This window comes from Suncus etruscus, chromosome 9 (assembly GCF_024139225.1).
Source record: "Suncus etruscus isolate mSunEtr1 chromosome 9, mSunEtr1.pri.cur, whole genome shotgun sequence".
NCBI classification, from domain to species: Eukaryota; Metazoa; Chordata; class Mammalia; order Eulipotyphla; family Soricidae; genus Suncus; species Suncus etruscus.
The window spans coordinates 23,780,862-23,804,647 of record NC_064856.1 but is presented as its reverse complement, the minus strand read 5'-3'; the positions used below and the strand labels follow the sequence as shown (position 1 = coordinate 23,804,647).

At 43.3% G+C, this 23,786-nt stretch overlaps 1 protein-coding gene and 1 non-coding gene across 2 annotated transcripts in view; one reads left to right on the top strand and one right to left on the bottom strand.

The window, feature by feature from the left end:
• The window catches only part of PTPRT (protein tyrosine phosphatase receptor type T), a 935,630-nt gene that overhangs the window by 151,932 nt on the left and 759,912 nt on the right, over positions 1-23,786 (top strand). The window lies entirely within an intron of this gene.
• On the bottom strand, positions 11,052-11,169 carry LOC126019248 (small nucleolar RNA SNORA69). Its single transcript, XR_007498982.1, has one exon. It is a non-coding gene; the product is annotated as a small nucleolar RNA SNORA69 (small nucleolar RNA).

Here is a 23,786-nt window from a genome sequence, read left to right as displayed (position 1 = left end):
AATTTGAAAGCTGAATGATTAACTTGCTTGATTTGTTAGCTTGTCTTTGGACTTTACCAGTGGTGCTCCAGGCCTACTCCATGCTCAGAGTTGATTCTGGTGGTGCTCCATTTGGTTGTCCTGGATCACATCTGAGCTCCTACATTCTAACCTCGTGTTGAAGTTCTTTAAGCCATTTCCCTGGTCTTGATTAGTATTATATTAAAGATTTTAAAAATGGCATCTCTTGGGGCCAGAGCAGTGGCACAAACTGGTAGGGCATTTGCTCTGCACCTGCTAACCTAGGATGGACCCTAGTTCAATCCCCCAGTGTCTCACATGGTCCCCCAAGCCTGGAGTGATTTCTAAGCACATAGCCAGGAATAACTCAAGTGTCACCAGATGTGGCCCAAAAAGAAAAAAATGGCATATTTTTCTAACCATTATGTATTAACATAGTCTACATATCCCAGAACAATGCTCAAGGACAGATGTTGCACATTTGTGTTAAGAGAAAGGGTTTGGGTGCCTGGATCTGACAGTGTGGGTGATTGATCTGGAGTGCATAGACTGGGAAGCCCCTATCGGAATCATCAAGGTTTAGCACTTGAGCCATTGGACAGGTTTGTGGGAAGGGAGGCCTGAAGGCTAGCCTCTGAGTGCCTTGTGTGGAATGCCCAGTCACCTCAACTGTTTCTATAATTCCAAAATGCTACCTCTCACTGCATGTTCAATGAAAATCTAGTGAAATCTAGGCTGCAGAAAGAGGGAAGTTTTATTTTTGGGGACACACCCATAAATGATCAGCACTTACTCCTGATTCTGTGCTCAGTGATCACTCCTGGCAGTGCTTGGAGAGCTTGGGATTGAACCCAAGTTCACCGAATGCAGGCAAGCATCCTATTTGCTGTACTTTTACTCTGAGGAAGGGAGTTTTTTACTTTGCACAAATACCACCAGTTATACCAAAACTATCCATATCATGATGCACTTAAAAGCCACTTAAAAGCCAAAGTTGGAGCAATTGATGAAAACAGAGGCCATAATGACTATGGAACAATGAGAGGGGGCAGTGGTAGCCCAGTGTAAGCCATGGAGCTTGTTATGTTCACAATATAGTCTTCAAACTGCATGCTTAGCACCTCTGTCAGAGATATGCTGTTACTTCAATTCAGAGAACTCAAAGCTTTAGAGTTTTATTTAGCTTATAAGAAAAAGATCCTCCAATATGTTCAAGAAATATATGCACTGTACTCCTTCATTAACAATAGTTCAAACCAAAATATCTAAAAGGAAAAAAAGATCATGGAGACAGACAGAGAGAAAGTGAGTGAGTGAGAGAGATAGAGAGAGAGAGATAGAGAGAGAGAGATAGAGAGAGAGATAGAGAGAGAGATAGAGAGAGAGAGAGAGAGAGAGAGAGAGAGAGAGAGAGAGAGAGAGAGAGAGAAAAGTTAGGTGTCTGGCAGGGGCCAGAGGCAGGGAGGGAAATGGGGGACATTGGTGGCAGAAAATGTTCACGGGTGAAGGGTAGTGTACATTCTAAGACTGAAACTCAATCATGAACACAGTGTTTAAGTAAAGAAAAAAATTTAAATAAATTAAAAGAAAAAAATAGAGCCTCTATTCCTCCATTCTGCTAAAATTATATTTGAATGAACAATTTCTCTGTCCCTTAACCAGTTGTCAAAAGAGAAGATTTGTAATACCGTGGGTTTCAAACTTGTTTTCTTTCTAAATAATAAGTCCCTTCCTAAAATAGTATGGAAAATAAATGATTATCTCTCGGAATCACAGGACTCCTGGAATTGTCAGCAATTTGCATTGGGTGGATTTCTTTGCTGCTTTCCCAGATTTTAGGTTTTAAAGACTTTTAATCTCTTTCATTCTTTTTTGCCCCCCTCTTCAGTAGAACATGGCATGAGGATTTGGCCTCATCTCCTTTGAATCACATGTGCAGGCACCAACTTTTCATTATTGATCAGAGGTGCGAGCCTGTTGTTTTAAATGGGTATCCAGAGGCAGATGTGAGTGGCTTCCAGCCCCATCAATGGAACTGTTCCTTTTCACTGGAGCTCAGCCTGGCAGCATGGCAAACTGTTATTGGCATAGGAGTCCATCCCTGTTCCCAGTGAGAGAGAGCTTCCTGTTTTGAGTTCATCAATGGCAAAATGTGCTCTATGGTTTGCTCTGCTAATTTCTTTCAGATGTGAGTGGAAAGCTATGGCTTGCTATGTCTTCAGCAGTAATTAGAAATGCTTTTCCAGGGACCAGAGTGATAGCATAGCAGGTAAAGCATTTGCCTTGTAGGCAGGCTACCCCAGTTTAAACCCTGACATCCCATATGGTCTCCTGGGTACCCCCTGGAGTGATTCTTGAGTGTAGAGTTAGAATGAGTCCTGAACACCACCACCACCAGCATGATCCCAAAGCCCAAATTAATGCCCTTCAAAATAAGAGATAAGAAACAGGGGTCAGGAGTACTGCCTTTTAGGAGCAGGAGGTAAAACTGGCTCTGTATCACATGCCTGTCAACCTTTTTCTATTGATTCGACTTATAAGATCTGAGTCTCAATTAGTCCGTCTGTAAGTGGAAATAATGTTGTTACTGGCTTCACATTTTCTGAGGTCCTAGCCATGCAGGGCATGTATGGGAATTCAAGTGTGAATTCTACTTTATAGTAGCTGGAGAAGTTAGTGTGCCATTCATTTTTCCTCCAAAGGAGCCAAAAAGGTTACATGTCCCAGAGGCCTACATTGAGGGGCAGTCACAGGACTATGTGCCAAGGTGAAATAAGACTCTTTTAGGATAAGTTCTAGAACAATCTCCCACCTGGGGCCTGGTTTAAGGATCAGAGCACATGTCTGTGTGTATAAGTTCCTGAGCTTGAGCCCTCCTATCACAGGCCCCTGAACATCACTGAGGAGTGGTTCCATTGGCACCAAGTCCCCACAGCTCTTCACACAGCTGGCAGTAGTCCCTGTGAAAAATATAACAAAAAATTTTAAGTTAAAAACAGTTCAGGGGCCAGAACGGTGGCACGAAGCACTTGCCGGAGCACTTGCTGGTGGCTGGCACTTGCCTAGGACAGACCATGGTTCGATCCCCCGGTGTCCCATATGGTCCCCCAAACCAGGAGCAATTTCTGAGTGTATAGCTAGGAGTAAATCCTGAGCATCACTGGGTATGGCCCCCAAACCAGGAGTAAATCCTGAGCATCACTGGGTATGGCCCCCAAACCAAAAACAAACGAACAAAAAAAATCAAATCAGTAAAATAGTCTCCAAACTGTGAACTCCTGTCCTCTTGTTGGACATTGGAGACCATGATTGAAGCTGCAGTATCACCAAGTGGCAGTTGGGTTCCCAGAGGCTGTGTTCATCTCACATGTTCCTGTGCTCTGGCCACAATGGGCTTAGGAGCAAAGAACTGCAGCCTCCAGGTAGGATCCATCTCATGGGGATCGGTAGTACCTTGCAGGAGGTGCTGCCATTCTTCACCCTGGCCCACTACCTCTGGAACTTGGCACAATAACTCCAGGGTGTGTGCTTATGCAGTGGACAGGAACACATTATGAGGACAGAACCGGGTTCCCACCTACATTTCATGAGTACCTAGGAGTAATTGGAAGGGACTATTTTCATAGCACAGGGACTTAGCTGGGTTCCTACTTCCTGCCTCTTCCTCTCTGGAAGCTTAGGAAGGGAGTTGCTGCTGCAGGCAAATCTGGACTTATCCTTTGTCTTCCTTCTCTTTAGGGACCATCCCACTAGTGCTTCACCTTTCTTTCCTGATGGCTGATGCAATGTGAAAGGAACAGATGGGCAGTTCTTCCAGACAGCTGTGTGTCTACTGCATTCTTTGTTCTCTGGGTTGGATTTCTTGATTTCCTCATTGCAGTGACCCCCAGCACTGACTCCTCTAAGTTCAAACTAGATCCTTCTGCTTCTGCTCTTGGAGCCCCAACCCCAGTTCAACACCTTCCTAATCACCCTTATGTGGCCATAGCTATTCAATTCCTGATGCAACCAATCTCCCCATTGTCATTGCTGAGGCTTAACACACTTTCTAGTTACACCTATAATTACTGCCTTTGCCTAAATGGGCTTAAAGTACAGTGTACCTGAGACTGGGTATGAGACCAGCATCATCAGTCCCCAATTTTTCTGCAGTCAGCATGCCACATCAGCTGCCCTGCCCTTGAGATGTATTGTGAGCTCTCTGGAAGTTTTGTGTATTCCCAGGGGTTCATGTTTAATTACTTGCTAGTTTGTCTGGTTTTTTTGGTCATGGCCTTTTTGATCCCTGTTGCTCTGTCTCCTCTCTGTCCTGCACATCCACTTCCCAGCAGATTAGAAACTCAGAAAGCATGTAAACACATACACACGTGCACACAGATGCATTCACACATTTATTCTTTATGATTATAACATACTTTTGAGGATTGTAGTTCAGGGTAAGAGTTTGCTGCACAGAAATGCCCATGACCTTATTGCAATTTGCAATTGACTACCCACTTGGGAGGTTTTCAACATCTTCTGCACCTAGACAGGCCTGGCCCCTTGCTATATTGTCCCACCACCTCCTCCTCTTTTGCCTCCTCTGGATGTTGTATGGCTCTGCAATCTGGCAGTCACCTGGGGACCTGTTTGTGCATCTCCTTTTTCACAGTTTCTGCTTTACAGTCCACTGACTGGCTCTGGATGGATTCCCTTTGGCAGCTGCAGCTTGTTTCTTTCCTCCCTTTCTTTTTATACAGCCCAGAAGTAGGTCTATCCCTGTGCCTGGGTAGACACATACCCGGGTCCTTGCCACTTCTCGGTCTGGATGTTTCCACAGCTGCCCTCAACTTCACCCCTGTCCACCTAGTTGTTTCATTGCTGAAGGGCTTCAGCAAGGCTGCTCCAGCCTGGCTGCAGGGAAGGGGATGTTTTTATTGGGCTGTATCTCTCAGTGGTAAGTGGCAGCAATCTCTAATTAGATCCAGCACCACCAGGGATGTTGGCCTTGGTCCCTTGGATGCCCAGGTATAAGCTACCCAAGCAAAGTCTCAGTTCCAGTTTTGGCCGCTGAACCCTAAGTGCCCTCTGATTTCCAGTTCTGCTTGTTTCTTCTTGGTGCTAATCTCATCATGCATACTGGGGGTTGTGTGAAGTGTGTTCAAGGGACTGGTAGCTCCACCGCTACCCCTAGATCAGCAAGGGATGAGTTCATCCCCACTGGGTAGCCAACCAGCACAGGTGAGTTCTCTAGCACATTTCCCAATGCTATTGCTCTTGCCATGGAGAGAGGAAGTGAGTCATGGGAAGATTCAGGCTGTTCCTGGGCCTGTTGTCTTCAGTTTGAAATAGCAAAAGGATATTTACTTAATATTTTTATTGGTTTTAAGAGCTGACACAGATCTTAACCCATTCTGCATGCCTAAAGGGTCAGCCCCTTCTAGGTTCAAGCTCTCTCAATTCTTTTTCTACCTCTATAGCTGTTTTTAACTTATCTTCTTTATGTTTGCCCAGTTTGCCTGTCAACCTCTTCAATCTTATTCTAATGTGGTCAGGTGGCCACAGATGGTAACCTGGTCCCCTCTGTCCTGTTGATACTATCTGTTGCTAGATGCCTCTTCCTGGAAAATAGTTTCTCTCCCCCTTCATCACCAATCTCAATCTCCCTGTTGCCTCTACAGCTTTCTATCTTCATCCCTCCCTATCTACATTGATTCATGCCTTGTTACAGGCCTGCTTTTGTTGTTGTTGTTGTTGTTGTTTTCTTTTCCTTTCTTGGAAGGGGTTAGGGGCAGTTTGGTCCTCAGAAGTCATTCAGTGATGCTTGGGGGTCAAGCCCAAGTTTTCCAAGTACAAAGCCTGAATTTCAGCTCTTTGAGACCTCCCATATCCCTATGTTTGTCTGACACCAGCTTTGTTCCCATCAATAGGGTTTTTGGCAGTATGTCTATAAGTCTCCATGTCCTGGTTTGTGGCATTGGGCCTTCCTGTGAATGTCCTTATCAAAGACAAAGGGGTTAAGCCAGTTTGCACAGGAGCATGTGGACTCACACTGTAGACCCTATTGATTGACCAGCAAGGTAAGTTAAGTTTATGAGATACTATATAACAAGAATCTTCCAGACATAGGGGAGGTACCAAGAGCCAGATGGGGTACAGAGCTGTTTTTTTACAGCATACATTCTAGTAGAAGATAAGAAAAAAACAAATGAGATAATTTCTGAAAGTGACAGGACTGTGGGTTTTTATTCTGTAAACAGTGAGCTCTGTTGATAAACACTACTGGATTAAATCCCTGTAGCCCCAAAGCAGGCTACTGAGTGACTATATTCAAACTCCAGCTTTGAAACCTGGATGTGCCCCAATGCATCTGCAAGCCCGTTGCTCCCAGATATAGGGAGAATCCAGCAGGCTTAATCTCTTTTAATGAGACTGGAAGTAAATGGTGTGGCCAGAATGATATTGGTAGCTCCCCATTTGCAGGGTTGATAGCAGATGTCTTCTGTCCTGATCTTGCATGATAAGAGGGTGCAGTTGTTGGGGTACTTCCATTTTCCAACTAAGATATTCTTAATGGTCAAAATTTATTCTGTGTTGTATTAATTTCTTAAGGTTATTGGGTAACATATCAACAGGAATGTATTCTTTCACATGTATGGAGAATAGCTGCCACAATTTAGGAACTCAGTGGGTTGGTTCTTTCTGGTGAGATTAGGGGAATCTTGGTGTCAGTGATCCTTATAAATGTGTCCCTCCAGTCTATAGTCTTAAAGATGCTCTGTGTAGGTCTCTATCTGAATGTCTCTCTTTGTGGGGTTACCCCATATTGCATCTCTAAGAATCTGATTTCCAGATAAAGCTGCACTCACTGATGCCTGGGTGTTATGGCTGGACTCCCCTTTCCTGATGATATAGTTCAATTCAGTGTACCATACTATTATAGATGCTGAATCCTATATTTTCTGTAGTCTTCTTATGTCTCTTTGCCCCATTCAGAGCTCCTCTTCCTCTGTAGACATAGTTGCCACAATACTATTGGGAGAGGAGACACACCAGAGGGAGTGATGAGAGCAAGAAGTGCACCACAGGGTGGGTTACTTATCTCTTGTCTTTCCTCTTTGTCCTCTTTCCTCTTTCATATCATGTCTGTATTCTACACTTTGGTCTAAGTCTGCTCTCATGATCTGATATCTCACTACTTCCAGGAGTGGCTACTTCCATAAACTGCAGCTCTGTTTCTCCAGCCATGGCTGCCATGAACTCTTCCCTGAATCACTCCTGATAGATGTGAACCTGTTCCTCATTAGTAATGTAACTTCTCACAAGACCCTCTGATGCACCTGGCCATCTCATAATGCTTTGCCCAACCTTGCCACCAGGGGTGACCTCTAAACTACTCAACTTTAAGCAAATGAATCAACAATTCCCAACTGTGGGCTCTGTAAGGACCAGTATAGTATTTGTGTTTATATATGCTGCTGCATGTGTTTGGCACTTCCTGGCACTTCCTGTAAATGCCTCAGATGTCAGACCTTGGTGATATTCTTTAACTCATTGCATTTTCTGGATTTTCCTTCATTTTAGAAGAGTACTCTTTCAATGCTCAGGTCCCTCTGACTGTTCTAAGTGTGCTGGTATGCTGCGACAGACTGAACCCTGGCCTTCTGCATTCAATCCTTTCCACATATCCTCAACCTCCTTCTTTCCTTTTCTTGAAAGATGGGAGAAGCTTTCTACAGTCTTTTTCTTCCAGATCCTTACACTGTATCCAGGCTAGAAATCAGCTTAGATGGTACCATTAGTTTCTGCTTGCAGCTCCCTTTCCTAACATCCTTATGTATTTTATTGAAATTTTTCACAGCAGTTCCATTCAGGTTGTCACAAAAGCATTTCCTGTCTTGGTCTCTTCCCCACCTTTTTTTTTGGGGGGGGCACACCCGGCGGTGCTCAGGGGTTACTCCTGGCTGTCTGCTCAGAAATAGCTCCTGGCAGGCACGGGGGACCATATGGGACACAGGGATTCGAACCAACCACCTTTGGTCCTGGATCGGCTGCTTGCAAGGCAAACGCCGCTGTGCTATCTCTTCGGGCCCTCTCTTCCCCACCTTTAAAGGTTAGACTAGGCTCTCCTAATTCCCTATCTCCCTGCCAGGAACTCCTGCTAGCCTGGTATTTAAAGGCATAGACTGTGTCCAGTCTATCTATTTATTCCTGGGATCCTGGTGTGATTGAGGAAGCCTATGGTAGTTGAGTGTTGCATGAATACAAATAGGATTTGAATGGATACAAAATAATGAAGTTCCCCTGTCCCTGAACAAGAACCCATGATTATTTTTGTTTCTACTTTCTAGGTTAGGAATCACAGATTCCATGAAGTGAAGTAACTGGATGTCGTATACCCAGTTTGAGTGGAGGTAGAGGGAGATGGGTGTCTCTGTTTTCCTGGGGGATGCTCACATGTAAGCACTCAGGAGAGCACATGCAGAGAGAAGACTGCCCCTGCAGAGCTTTGGCAGCTCCCAGGAGGCCCGAGTTCCATCTTGTACTCATGGAGCATGAGTTCCAAAAGCCGTAGCTGTGGCTCTCACAGTGATTCTGTGGAGACTCAGGCTTTCATTGCTCTTTTCCTAGTGTTGCTCTTGCAGTTCAGCATCAGTGTTTGTAGCAACTGCTAATGACAGGGCTACCAAAAAAAAGATGGTTTATTTTGGGAAATAAGATTCAGCCTAAAAGAAATAAAAATAAACACCAAGATTTTGTTAAAGTTTGTAGGAAAAGGAAAAATAAAACCCAGCCCATCTCAACCTGTTCTTTCATGAGGGTGTAGTGGGACTTGAATCTCTGGCTGGTGGTCAGGACCTGGGTATAAAGCCTACTTGCCCAAGTATTAGCTCACTTTTGTATGAGATTTCATATTCACCAATTTTTGCTAGTCCCAGGGATAACCATAACATTATACCAGACCTTCTGGTCTTTCCCTCTCCTTCAGCCCACCCCATTTCAGTTCTTAGGTCCAGGCTGGACTGAACAAGAAAATTTCAGAATAAAAGTTCACACCCTCAGTTTAGCTAACACCTTACCAGTCAATAATCTGCAGAGTTACTTCTGCTATTCTTAATGTTACCCATATGGGTCATGTTGGGCATATTGTAGAAGTCTGTTACTCTAGTCAATCCTTGCTCTAGAAAGCAATGCTGAAAAATGTGCTGTTCTGCAGATGCTTCCTTTTCTTGAGTATATTCTAAAACAGAGCAAGATTTCCAGTGCTCTATTGAAAGGGCTTGGCCATGTAGGCCTCCTAGAATGTGTGAAGGAAAAATGCCAGTTCTCAGAAGAGGTCATTCATTTATACTTAGCTTTTTCCTATGTTGCTGGAAATTGCCACATCCTGACAAACAGTGGCAGCTCCTTCAGCTTCATTACAGCAATAAGGAGCAAATTGAACTAATCTGTACTCAGTGTGTGATTTCCAACCAAAGCCTATGAAGCACAACTAACTTGCAGTTTTGAGGACAAAAAATTAGCACCTGTATCTTTAAGGCCTCAAGATCTTCGTTTTTGCAGCAAAAATGTACTAATTTGTCACTTTCATTGTATGTATGTATCTGTGTACATGTATTTATATGTGTGAGAATGTATATGTATTTTTCAAAATGATTCCCAAACTAGAAAGACACCTTGTTTTTGTTTGTTTTGCTTTATTTTGGAAGTACACATAGCTGTACTCAAAGGTTACTCCTGGATCTATGCTCAACCCTGTTAGAACACAAGGGACCATACTGGGTGCTGAATATGAACCTGGCTTGGCAAGGCAAACACCTTACTCCCTGTACAATATCTTGAGACTGGATACTCTGATCATTAATTAGTATTTGAGTAGTTTTATCCCCTCCCCAAAAGTGCCTACACAACAACACATATACACAGCTAGACACATTTACTTGCAGGAATACACATACACACTTTTCAATTATACATAAGTCATGTTCCAGAAAGATTGTATAGCAGGTAAGGCAGTTTCCTTGCATGTGGCTTACCTTAATTTTATCCTGGGCCCTGTATATTATTCCTTCAGTTTCATCAGTAGTGATACCTGAGCACAGAATTAAGAGTAAATGTAGGGGCCAGAGTGGTAGCATAGTGGTAGGGCATTTGCTTTGCATGCAGCTAACCCAGGATGGACACCGGTTCAATACCTGGAATCCCATATGATCCCCCAAGCCAGGAGCAACTTCTGAGCACAAAACATGAGTAACCTTTGAGTGCCATTGGGTGTGGCCAAGAGAAAAATAAGAATAAATGTAGAGGAAGCCACATGCCCCAATTCCGGGGGATTGGGGAATGGGGGTCTGGAAGCAACAGTAGCACAGCAATTAAATCTACAGGTTGAAGAGAATAAAACATGTTCAGGAAACTTCTACCACACTCTTTCCACTAGCTAGCAAAAGATACCAGCAGGCAAATAGGCCAGCTGAGGAAACTGAAACCATAAGCAGTTTCTCCCTGTGCCCGAGGTCTTTATTGGGAAGAGAAGGACCACCTCCTTGGATGGAGAACAGGTAGGTAAGGTACCAATCCAGAAGTATGTTCACCAGCACAAGCAAAGAAGAATTAGCCTGAATAAAGTGAAAACTGGTTACTCCAACAACTAAGACCCAAGCACAGATAAGTGTGGTCCCCCCCCAAAATATCATGGATAGGTCCAGACAAAGACAAACATTTTGAACTCCTTCCTTCTTCCTTAACTTTATAAAAATAAGCACTTTCAGGGCCGGAGAGGTGGTGCTAGAGGTAAGGTGTCTGCCTTGCAAACCTTGCCAAGGAAGGACCACGGTTCAATCCCCCAGCGTCCCATATGGTCCCCCCAAGCCAGGGGCAATTTTGAGTGCTTAGCCAGGACTAACCCGTGAGCATCAAATGGATGTGGCCCAAAAAGAACTAAAAAAAAAAATAAGCGCTTTCTATATACTATATCACATCATTAAAAGACTTTTCATAAAATTTGTAGTGGATTAGAACCCCAATGACTTTAATGGTACATCAAGTTATTTGCAGAGTTAAAACCATCTCAGAATTTTCCATGTCATTCTGTTATGATTTTACACTTATAACCGCAAAATCAGATGTGATCAACACAGAGTTTCTTACATCGGGATAATGTCAAAATACATCACTTTGAAAAGATGATATTAGTTAGATCTCACAGATGATTTTGAGATAGTAATATCAAGTCTGTATGGGATTATGCTAGATTCCTTTCTTCTAGGATCTCGCTGAGCACTGCTCACAGCCATAAAATCCAGCAGGATCACTGTCCATTCATATTGGGATCAGGTACCTTGAAGACTAGCAACACTATTCTAAATATGAGTGTTAAGTGTTTTCTGAGAAATACTCTGAAGATAAGGAGGTACTCTGTTTCTGAGTCCTGCTCATATTTGGAAGGGCTGGGTATAGTCCTTTATGCTCCAGAGACTATCTCACTACTGGAGGCTGTGCTGTAGAACTGTAGTCAGTGGTTCTCCACATCTACCCACAACCATGCTGGGACTGCTGATGGCTGTAAAGACTCCTGTTTCAGGAAGTCATGGCCTGCCTACTAGAAATGAGACTTAATTTCCCCCCCAGACTCCACTAAACACACACACACACACACACACACACACACACACACACACACACACACAAACACACATCTAAGATTCTCCTGAACTCAGCTGACCACATGCAGGACACACACACACACACACACACACACACACACACACACACACACACACACACACACACACGTGTCTAAGATTCTCCAGGACTCAGGTGGCCACACGCAGGGCTCCTCAGCTGATCTAGGCAGTAAAGGAAGCATGAGGGAATGTTTCAGACAATATTCTGAGACCTTCCTCTGAGTGGCCAACTTGCCTTCATAATCTAATTCCTACTTGAGACTCTGGAACCATCTCAAAAGTGACCTGAAAACCAAACCTTCCCAGGCAATATTTTCTATCACCAGCACCTTTTTTTTTGGGGGGGGCGCACACCCAGTGACACTCAGGGGTTACTCCTGGCTATACGCTCAGAAATTGCTCCTGGCTTGAGGGACCAATGGGATTCTGGGGATAGAACTCAGGTCTGTCCTGGGTCAGCTGCTTGCACGGCAAATGCCCTACCACTATGTATCACTCTGGCCCCTCACCAGTACTTTTTGCCTGCATTGCTTGGACCAGACACCTAGATGAGGCCTATATTCTTTATTCTAGCATGTCGCAAGAGGTTCTTCTCTAAGATCTGGGTCTTTCTTCTTAGGAACCCAGAGGGCTGATGTACAAAGGCTGAAATAGGGTTTCCTATGAAGAGAAGACATGAGTACAGAGAAACCCAATTGGGTCTCCTTCAAAATCTGTAGCCTCTGAAGGCTGTTGAGTGACTGTAGAAACATCTTATTGATTGCAAGAAGGAACTGATGTGAGAGTTCAAAATACCTCCTGGAAGGCATTCCAGCCCTTGGTTCCATTGAGGTGCTAATGAGCTCCCCAGCTAGTTACAGCTCGATCTATATCTTCCCAGCAAAAGACCCAGGGCTGCCATGGAGGAGGGTGCCCAGAAAGGTTAGGTATGAGGTGATTTGTGCAGATTGGCGTCCTGGCCATCTATTAGCTCCTTTCCCTGTCTTTTGTTTCTTTTTACTTTTTTTTTTCTCACAGGCTAAGCAAAGAGCTGGGTGTGCACTGGGAATTTCTCCCATCTCATATTCAGTTCTGTTTGCTTGTATAAATGAGCCATATTTCAGAAGCACATGTACACCCTTCTCCCCTGAAGGCATATGGAGCTCAAGGTTTTCTTTCTTTGGGAGCTTCTGTCACCCTCCTGACTTCCTGAGATTGAGTCACCCTCTTCCTAGGCAGATTTCAGTACTCACACCTCAGGGGACTAAATGTTTGATGAAGGCCATTGTTTGAAAAGAGGCATTGCTAGTATATGGAATGGCCACCTTTTCTTCTGCCTGAGGCTTCACCCGGTGCTTCCAAGTGATGTATCCTTAAGAAGTCAGCATCAGCTTGATCCACCCTTTTTGATCCCAGCTCTCCTTCAATCTATGTGAGCAAACATGTCTTTAGCATGGAAGTCACAAGCTGTAGACTTAGAAAAGTACCAAGGATGTTTTACAGGATCCAACCTGTTCAATTTTGTATTCTATATTATGGAACGTCTGCATTTCTCTGGTGGCTGTGATTGGAAAAATTTCACTATATATTGTCTCACGTTCCTATGATAAGCTTTACTAGCACCATTTAAATTCTGGCCACTATAGCAAAGATCTTTGCCCTGAGCATCTGACATTCAAGGAGAAGAAACCTGCGTTTTCACTCTAATTCTAATCCAAAGCACCACACCAAGAAACCTGCCAAATCCCTAAGTATTAGTTAGCATGATCTTTCTTTTTTCTTTTTTGTTTTTTCTTTTTCTTTCTTTCTTTTTCTTTCTTTTTTTTTGTTTTTTGGGCCACACCCGGCGGTGCTCAGGGGTTACTCCTGGCTATCTACTCAGAAATAGCTCCTGGCAGGCACGGGGGACCATATGGGACACCGGGATTCGAACCAACCACCTTAGGTCCTGGATCGGCTGCTTGCAAGGCAAACGCCGCTGTGCTGTCTCTCCGGCCCCAGCATGATCTTTCATCCTTCAGTGCCTTTACCTCAGCCAGTCTCTCTGCTCTATGCCCAGGAACCTTCTTACCCTGTCATCAAAGCTCACTTTAAATGTCACTTTGCTTATGAAGCCTCCTTTAGCTTCCTGGAGAGAAGGGGGCATTTCTCCCAGACCTTTTGAGCATCTTTCTTTTGAACCTGGGTATTATTGATTTGTTATTTTCCTATTTGAATATTTATTGAGTGGCCCGTATAAGCCCAGGCACACTGCTACACCCCAGAAATAGAGGGGTTGATCAAACTAAAAAGCCTGCTGTCCGCCAACACTTTCTGTGATCATGTAAATGAAGAGCTGTGATTTCATAGCTCCATGAAGCCACGGAGCATTTTCCATATGGCTATTGTGTGTGAAGAAATACATTTAAAATTATATTTAATGTTCAGCCATTTAATTAGTCTCACATGGTGAATGGCTACCTATCATATTGGATTACAGAATTCTATAGGGAGAGAGAATATTGAAAGATTCTTTAGCTAATATTGCAAATTTTAATTAGAGACATGTTGTGGAATCAAATATAATTTAGTGGCAGGGAGACCCATTTTGTGGAGGTGTTTCGATAATACTTCGATCAAAAACCTGGAAGATGCCAAACAATTCAATTAAGAGGAAGACCATTTAGTGAAGGGAGAAGGAAGGCTGCCTGAAAGGCAGGAGTGAGAGGCCTATTTGGAGGAACTAAATGCAGCATAGATGGCTGGGATGGGATTATTGAATGATGTGGGATTGACTAAATGTAAGAATTATGGTAGGGGCTGGAGTGGTTTATACAAAGCATGGGGGAGCGGGGTGGGGAACGGAGTAACTAATTGGAAGTTCTTGTATCAGGAAAGAAAGAGCAGGGTGGGAACCTGCGCCTCCTGCCACTTCAGCAGCACCACTCTGTCCATGCTCAGTGGTAAAGCATCATCTGCATTCTGCTTTCATCCCTAGCTCTAGCCTGACTTATTTGGGCCTATGTAATTTATGGATCTGCTGTACATGGGTGGTGCATGCCTGTTGCAGGGTCTGTCTCTGCAAACGAGAAATACAATCATCACCACTAGAGCCATCTTTTCTGATCATGCCTGTTTGGTAGTTAAGATTCTGGGAGCATTTAACACAGAGAGGAGTTGCTGCAGTGACAAGTGGATCCTTTTGTAATTTCCACTTAACTGGATAAAATGACAGCCCCAGCAAAGACTCAAATAAAATTTGGCAAAATTAGGCTGTACTGAACAGCTAGTGCCAGAGCTAGTGTGGAAATCTGATAGCTGGTTCTCGGAGCATGGAGTAATCTGGTTGGACAGGAGGATCCGGATGGAGACTGAGAACCAGCTGACAGTGTTTGCTTCAACTGCTCATTTTTCTATCCACTCTGAATTCTACTGGTCTCTTGGGGTTTTCTTTCTTGGTGGTAGCACTGAAACAAGGGGAATATCTTAAATTCACTGGAAACAAAATCTGAAACTTGGGTACAAAGATTTTGGATGCAAATATGGTTGTAATCAAAGATCTAGGGTTTAGGGAAAGTTAATCCTGGAACTTTTGCGGGACTTGAAAGTTGGATCTTATTCAAACTCAAGGACCAGATCTCTATATTCCACAGTGGTTATTTTGCCATGTCTCCCAGAAAATATAACCCTGAGGGAAATAGTTTCCAGGAAAGGTGGTGATGACTAACCAGCAGGTGGTATTTCCTGCACTAAAAGAGCAGAGTGCTGAAGTATCTATTACAGAGCCCATCAAAGCTGATACCATGTATCTCCGTGGGGATTCCTGACTATCCTCCATGCTGACTCCAAGGAACCCTCATATCATCACCTTCACCTCCCTGTTCTTCACTTTCAATTCCCTTTAATCTGCCATCCACCTGCTCTGGGTCAACAGTTGCAAGGCCCTGACTACCTGATCTCCTTTGGTTTCTCCTCTTTCCTCCAGTCTGTTGTTTTTCACACCAATTGTGTTTTCAGTACCAATCTTACTGCTTTCTACTTTTGTTTTCTGTGGCCGATCACATATGTTTGAAGGCAGCTTCTCAAAGTGATCCCCATTCTCACAATTCTTTCCTGTGGTGTTTTAATTCCCAACCTTGAGTCAGAGACATACCCAGGAGGGTGGGGTGATAAGTGGTCTCCTAGCAAGAGAGATAGAATGAGTATCCATCCCAACTCCATCACTTTCCAGATAAATGAGGCTGGAAAAGTCAGGTTTTCTCTTTGTTCTCTGTGAGAGAGGCAGTACATGATTCATGTATTTTATATCTCACTCTGATGATTTCTGTAAGTTTGTCTTTATCAAGTACTGCTGGGAGGATTTTCTATATTACATGAGATACCAGAAAACCAGGCTTAAGATAGGGTTGGTCATTCTTGTCTTCATTGAATGTTTACTCAACTTGAGTAAATCATTCTTAGTGAAATCTCAGTGCCTAGCTCAGGACTATGATGTTGAGGAAGTGGTAAGCTCAAAGCCTTTGAAAGAAAGGGCATTCAGAACCTGAGGAAACAATTTGCTTTGAGTATGGTTGAGGGTCTTGAGCCCACCCAGACCAAGGCCCTAACATCTGGATGCATTAATTTTGAGGGTATAGCCCACCTCAGAGCCAGCACTCACTTCTCCCTCCACCCTTCCTGGGCTATCCTCCCATCCAGCTCTCTCCTTCTGTAGCCTCAGCCTTCCCTTCAAGCGTGGGAGAAGGGGGCTGTGAAAAATCGTGTCTCCCCAGTTCCATCCCTTTGGTGCTGTGTAGGCATCTTCCTGTCCTTGCATGCTGGGGGTGGAGGGCGGTATTGGAATCCTACACCCTAGTCCTGTTCTTCCATTGTTGGACACGCAGCAGGAAACCACAGCAAGTGGAGAAGAAAAGGCCTGATCACTGTTTATTTTCCTTAATTTTCATTGTGCCTCTTTTATTTTTACCCTTGATTGCAAGCAACTGAAAACTTTCTCTCCTTCTCTTTTTTTTACCCTTTGCAGCTGTTAGTTTGAATAGCATCCGCTAGACCGACCCCCTGGTAGACTGAGAAAAGAAAGAAATTAACTAAAAGGGAAACAAGAAAAGCTTTTTTAGTTCAGGGTAGGAGCCTTCTTTTGCCAAACCTGCAGCCTTGTGCGGGGCTCCAGAACCTTCTTAGAATGCCAGCCCACTGCTTCTGAAACAAAGTGTTTTTTGTTTGTCATTGTAGTTTTTTTTTTTTTTAAGACAAATTGGCTTTCCTAAGAGTCAACTATGGATAATTCTGTAGATGTAGTCTTGCCCTTTATCGGGAGGGGCAATTTACTTGCCAAATAGTAACAATGTGGGTTGTTTTCATAGCCTTTATTTACTCCTTCATTTGTGTGTGCATATGTGTGTGTGTGTGTGTGTGCTTGCTAATTATTGTATTTGCATTTTCTCCAAGACTGGCATGGGAAATAAAAGATAAAGGAGGCCATTTCTTTCAGCTCTAAGATGCTCACAATGTATCTTGAAGATTTAAATGTTAGCCAAGAATGACAATAAAGGCTATAGGACAACCCATTAAGGAAATTGTTATTGTTCAGCCTGGTCCTGCTGTCTTTCCCTCTGGCCTCTTTCTCTACTCTGTAAGGCAACTTGTTAAATTACCATTCTCCTGTCAGTTATAAAGAGGCAATGAGAGAATTTGCCTCTGAAGAGAAGAAGGATTAGATGAGCTAAGATGTATTTGAAGGCTGGTAGAATGCCCATAGCAGAGTGAATTTGGAATAGATCTCTTTCCCTAGTCTTGTTGAATCATGTGGAGTTCCAGAAATGGGGACTCAAAAGTTGTCACTATTACTGAGTAATTCGACCTGTAGCAAGGTGCCTAATTTTTCCTCCCTGGTAAATAGTAATAAAATTTACTCAAAAATAAGGTGGTGCTACTCAGAGTGCAAAGGTCACCACCACAGCATGTTGGAAGCTTGTTAAAATGCATATTCACAGGTCCAGCAACACCTATTGAATTCACACGGGTTCATTGATATTGGTGTGTAGAAATCTGAGTTTTCAAAGTTGTCTAGGGGGCTTGGGCATCAAAGATGTGAGAATCATTAGGTAAGATAAAGCTGTCCAGCACACTGCTCATTTTTCTGTAGGTGAACAAGAAAGGTGCGTCAGTTGTTATTGCTTTGGGAGTAAGCATAAAAGTAAGGATGTAGAAGGCTTCGCTGAAAGGCCATTTGTGTTAGCTAAAGAAAGATAAAAGGAAATTTTGAGAATAAATGTCACTTTAGTGAACAAGTCAAAGATTTGGTGTTGTTAAAAGGATGGTGCAAAGTTTAGGTCATCTCAGACACAAAATTCAAGGAGAGAGGATTAGTTAAAAATATAGAAATGGAGAGGTGTCACAATAGAGTCAGATAACAAGAGTCTGATTCAACGGACTTTGAACTTGATCTGGGGAAATCTGTAACATAGGGAATATATTGAAAAGTATAGAAGTGACAAGATCAAATTCATTGTTAGTAAGATGAGTGTGAAGCATAACAGCAGAAAGACCCAGTGAGGGCAAACTGATCTCTGGAATCTTCAGAAAAAAATATCTAACTACTGAAAATGACCATTAACTAGTATATCAGTTAATTTTGTCTTTTGCTTCCAAAAAGAATTTGCTTCTTACAACCATTCATGGAGCACCTGCTGTGCTCCAGGCACACTCACAATACATACAGAAGACAATAAAATCTGTGTCCTGATCAACCATGTACAATCTCCTGAGAAACCACTACGATTATTAGATGATATGATTAAAAAGGAAAGGGGTTATTTTGGACATTTGATAGTTGCTGGTACTATTATTAATGTAAGAATCACTGCTAGTCCTTAGTTCTGTGAACATTCTTGGGAGTGACCCACACATACATAGTCTCATTTTGCCTCACAATGGTTCATTTTATATAAAGCCAAATAAACTTCACTCAATGTCTTAGTATATATATTAGAACTTGAAGAAAGCCAGGTATCAGAGGCTGTCTGATTTGAGGAGACTGTTTTGGCATGGGACCCTGCAGGTTACAGGCCAACCTGGAAGGGCCATCAGGAGACAGTTGCAAAGCTATTTGAGTTTACAGAAAATGAGGCTTCCTTTTGTCCTCTCAGCGGCAGGGAAAAATGCCATAAGACAGTGACATGATTAGAGCCTCTTCAGAGAGATGTTTTGACATCTCAGAGTATTTACTGGAGAAAAAAAAGTAAAATAGCAAGATCTTGGATGGGAACAATTTGTGAGGGGCGTTGACATTTATCCATAGTATTTCTAGTTCTTTGCCTAATTCTCTTAAGATCTGTGTCCATGTCAAAATCTCTGCAGGATAAGCAAGGCCCTGGAGCTCCTCTCTTTCTCCCTCCCTCTTCTAAAACTCCCATTAGTAACAATTTATCAGTCCCTGAGGCGTAGCAGTGGCAGCCACTGAGGAGTGGAACATGGACTGCATGTGTGTGTGCTAAAGTGGAAGGCAGAGGGGGACAAAGATTGAGGAGACAGGAGCCTTACTCTATGCTGTGTTCCTACACACACTTACTCAGGCAACACTCTCCTTATGAGTAGTAGATATTGATCCCAGTGAAACTCACAAAGGCTAGTGTCTTGTTCAAGACAATATAAACACCAGTCTGATGGACCAGTTCCCTATGCCAGAGTTCATGACTGGGCTGCAAGCATGGGACAGGATAACAAAGGAGAAGCACATGCGGATTCAAGCCATCTGGAAGCAACTTCAGGTAGTTTACTCGGTTTATTTTAAGTGAGGGTGGGACACTGATAATGTGCTTTGGCCACTTAAGTTAAGGGAAAATAGGACTTGAACTCTGGTTTAGGGTAAAGAGGACACACACTATGTGTTTAGGAGATTAAGGGAAAGCAGGTCATGTGTTCTGTGTGTTTAGCTACAAAGACTCTGAATAAATTAAATGTTGTAATGTCTCCAGCAATTGTGTGAGACATTTGGCACTCTTACCTTTCTTGTACCTATGGATATACTGAGGCTTAGAGAGGTTGCTGCTGCTAACAGTCCTTTGCAAGTGTTAGAGGCAGGATTTGAACTCAGTCATAACTAGTTTTGACAGGGAGATTTTCTATGCAGTAATGTTTATTGCCTTATATGAGAGCTTTGAACACTCCTAACAATTTGCCATAGGCTTGAGGAACATCTGGCGCCTGATGAGACTGTCTCTGTGGTACTTGTTTCTGTAGATCTGTGTTGTCCAATATGGTAGCCACAGGCCATATGTGGCTCTTTAAATGCAACTTAAAATTAATTAAAATATAATAAAAATTAAAAATTCAAGTTCTTATTTACATAAACTGCAATGTGCCCAGTGGCAACCACATGGAACACTCTGGGCGTAGAATCATTCTATCATTCCATAGTGTTCTATCAGACTGAGCAGTTATGGATAATGAGTCCTGAGCTGTGTAGAAGAGTAGACAATCTGGGGCTCTTAGTAAGGATAGTGGGGATTCCAATTCCAGTTTGTTGAATGGGATAGAATTCACCAGAATCTATTCTAAAGAAGAATGCCTTGACTGTTGTTGATTTAATATAAAATAGTATAATCTAAAGTCCAGGTGATGAGGTGAGGCCTTTCTAGCAAGGCACAGTGCCTGTAGCCCTTTCAGGTGGGAAGGTCTGAAGATTGCATAGTAACGGCGGAGAGATTAATTCACAAGCAGTTAGTTAAATTTCTAAGGAGTCAGCTTGCTTTTATTCAAAGGCCCTAACCTCCATATGCTTTTCCTCACATGGCTTCTATGCTAAGTTTATTTCAAACAGCTTCCTCTCTGCTCCTCTCCTCTGGCTTTCTCTCTCTTTTTTCCCCTTTCTCCCAGTCAGACCCCCTTTTATTTATCCTCTAGATCCCCACCCGTTAGGGTGGGGAGGTGGCCCTATAATTCAGCTGTGATTAACATTTCAACAGAAAGTTTAGGACATTCTTCATCATTTTGTTTTACAAAACAAAACAAAACCAAAAACATGAGAAGTTATAAAACATTTTTTGTTCTCCTGTTCTTATCATCACAACCAGCTCATTTAAAGTATAGCAGAAGTCTCAAGGAATTTGGAGTTGAAGGCAAGGAGTCAAAGGCAAGGGGGAGGTTACATTTTCAAGGCGTTGAAGGAGTCAAGTGCTAATATCCTATGTACTTAGAGAAAAAAGTATATCAGTTCAGCAGTTCTGGCAGTCAGGTAGGCAATTTGATTCCAGTGTAGTGAGTGTGAGGCAGTGAAGAGAATGGGAACCAACAGTATGTGCACTAATTGGAGGCAATTCAAACTGTATAATTTGGGACTTCCATGCATACTACAGGCCTTTCTAAGGAAATTCCACTGAGTAATTCACAGACCCTATAATCTTGGAGAAGCTCCACTCTAATTGATGATTGGGTATTACCAGACAGGCAAAGAGAATGATACTTGGGGTGTTGTTAGGATTGAGGACCACAAAGGTGAGTTGGGGATGATGGATATGCAGAGGAGAAAAAAAAGACACCTGGGAGGGGGGAGGAAAGAGGTCAGTAGACTGGGATTGTGAAGATGTGATCAGGATGGGAAGAAGTGAGAACAATAGGGATATGGTAACACTGGGCATGGGATTCCTTCCGTAGAGCTACCCAGTAGCTCTTGCCCCTCAAAATTTCCCAAGAAAGTGGTAGCATCAGGTGGGTATTAACAAAGGACTAAGAGACACACCAACTAAATGGTTAGTCCTGATGACTGGAAAGGATGTCAGTGCCGGTGGCATGAGGATTTGGGGGGTGGTGCTCCTGTAGTGGCAGGGGTGTGGTGTATGTATGTGTTTTTGTTTGCGTATGTATACTCATGTCACAGTAGAAATCCTGTGGGAAAAGACCAACAGGTTCATAAGACTGAGATGGGGATCCCATGACTGTAATGACCCATAATCCACAGACTCTGCCACTGCCTAAACTTGACCCATAGATTATTCTTTGTTTTGGTATGGAATCTCTCTTAGCATGGCTGAACATGGACTTGGACTTGCTCAACTAGAAATCTGAATGAAGATTTCTTTCCCCAGCAATGAGCTGATGATCATCAGCACTGTCTCCTGTATCCCTCCACCCACTGAGTCGGGTCAGCCTCTTTCAGCATCTCAGTCACTCTCCCACCCTGCTTCTAGCTGATACCACTCAGCACTTCCTCCCCTTCACACCCTGCTCTTGACATTCCCTCAGCGCCTTCCCTGTCCAGAGCCCCTGCTGCCTCTCAGATGAATTTTAGACTCCTGAGTTTTGCTTCAATCATCCTTTGTCAATTCATTTCCAAACACCCTGCCTCTGTTCAGGCCTCAATAACTTGTATTCTTGAAATTGTTCTGAAAATGTTTCATGCTGATTCACATTACATCAACTTTGTTCAGGTGTCCTCAGAGCACTGAGGTGTAATGCCTGTGGTGTCCTGTGCCCATCCCCCAGTCCTTTCTTGTAACCTTTTCCCTAGTTTGTCCATTATGTTTTACATAGGTTCTCAGAGCATCTGGGGTAGTGCTTGACTTCACCCTGGTTCCAGAAAGTGAGGGCTTGCATGGGGCTAGTTACAGTCGGTCAGAGTGGTCTTCAGATCATCAGCATCTGGGGACTTTGTAGACTATCACAATCTTGTTCCATACTGAAGACTTGTCAAATTATGAAGGGTTTTCTAGAAAACTTGATGTGCCCTCATTTAGGATAATTGCCTTGAAAATTGAAAAATCAGTACTGCTAGAAGAAAACTCTATTTTCTATTCATGAACTCTCCGCAATGAGTAGTTCTCCAAGTGGTGACTGCAGATCTGGTCTTTGCTGCCTTCCACAAACCTCTTGTCATGTGGCTCCTTAACCCTTATTGCACTTTTGCATCAAGTTTAAAGTGAAATGTTAGTTTTCTGTTGTTACTATATTCATTTGTTTAAGATGATCTCTGTTTATACTCACTTTTCATTGGCTGCTGCTCAACAGTGAGTGCCCCCCCTCAGCCACCAGAGGAAGGGTTAATAAAGTCAATCACCTGAAAGGAAGGGACATAACCTGAAGATAGTGAAAACATCTTTGCTGTTTGAAATGATCCTGCTTCATTCTTTATCCAAGAGCAATGGAGTCTTATTGGTGCCAAGCCCAGTGATTGTCTGAGACTGTGTGAGATTGATCAATCAGTTTTGGGTTAAAATCACTTGGGTTCTGGTCTGGAGAAGCCCTTGGGAAGCATGAGTAAGTAACAGGCAGAAATGTGAAGAAAAGCTCAAGACACTTTTTTTTTTTGTTTTGTTTTTGGGCCACACCCGGTAACGCTCAGGGGTTACTCCTGGCTATGCGCTCAGAAGTCGCTCCTGGCTTGGGGGACCATATGGGACGCCGGGGGATCGAACCGCGGTCCGTCTCCTAGGCTAGCGCAGGTAAGGCAGGCACCTTACCTCCAGCGCCACCGCCCGGCCCCTCAAGACACTTTTGAAGAAGTTGGTATTTAGGCTCCACAAGCACAGAAGCCAAATACCAAGTGAGGAAAGTTTCTTCCTTATTGTTGCGTCTTTGGCATCCAATGTTATATCATATTTTAAACATGAAATATGAAAGATTCTCTCTGGAAGAAAGAATATTCAGGAAGGTTGAATGGATTTTATGGGTAGTACAGTTAATGAACTTCAGAGAAGAAAGCACAGTTGAAGGCTTATCACTGGAAAGATCTCAAGCCTTCATCTGTGTCTTCATATCCTAGATAATTCATATTTCAGATAATTTCTAGGAATGCCTGATGATCATAGACCTTAGAACTGAAAAGTTGGTCTATGGCCATTTTGCCCAAAGGTTGGGCATTCAACTGCAGAATGGGCTTCCTTCTCTGTCTTTTCTTCTCTGTAGGAGTTGGGGGCTTGGTGGTCTCTGAAGCATCCAGAGATCAGCCTCGCCTAGGGTATTATCTTGTCCATAAAAATGCTTTTCTCTCTCTATGGTGTTATGCATGCTGCCCCATTCATACCAGCTTCAAGGCTTCTTCTCCCTGACAGAGTGACTTGAGACCTAAGCAGCATTAGCTTAAGTGCTTTCATCCATGCACTAACTTCAAAAGTACCCACTCATCAGTCAGCTGCACAGCATCTGCAGAGGTGCTCTTCTTGTCCCTCC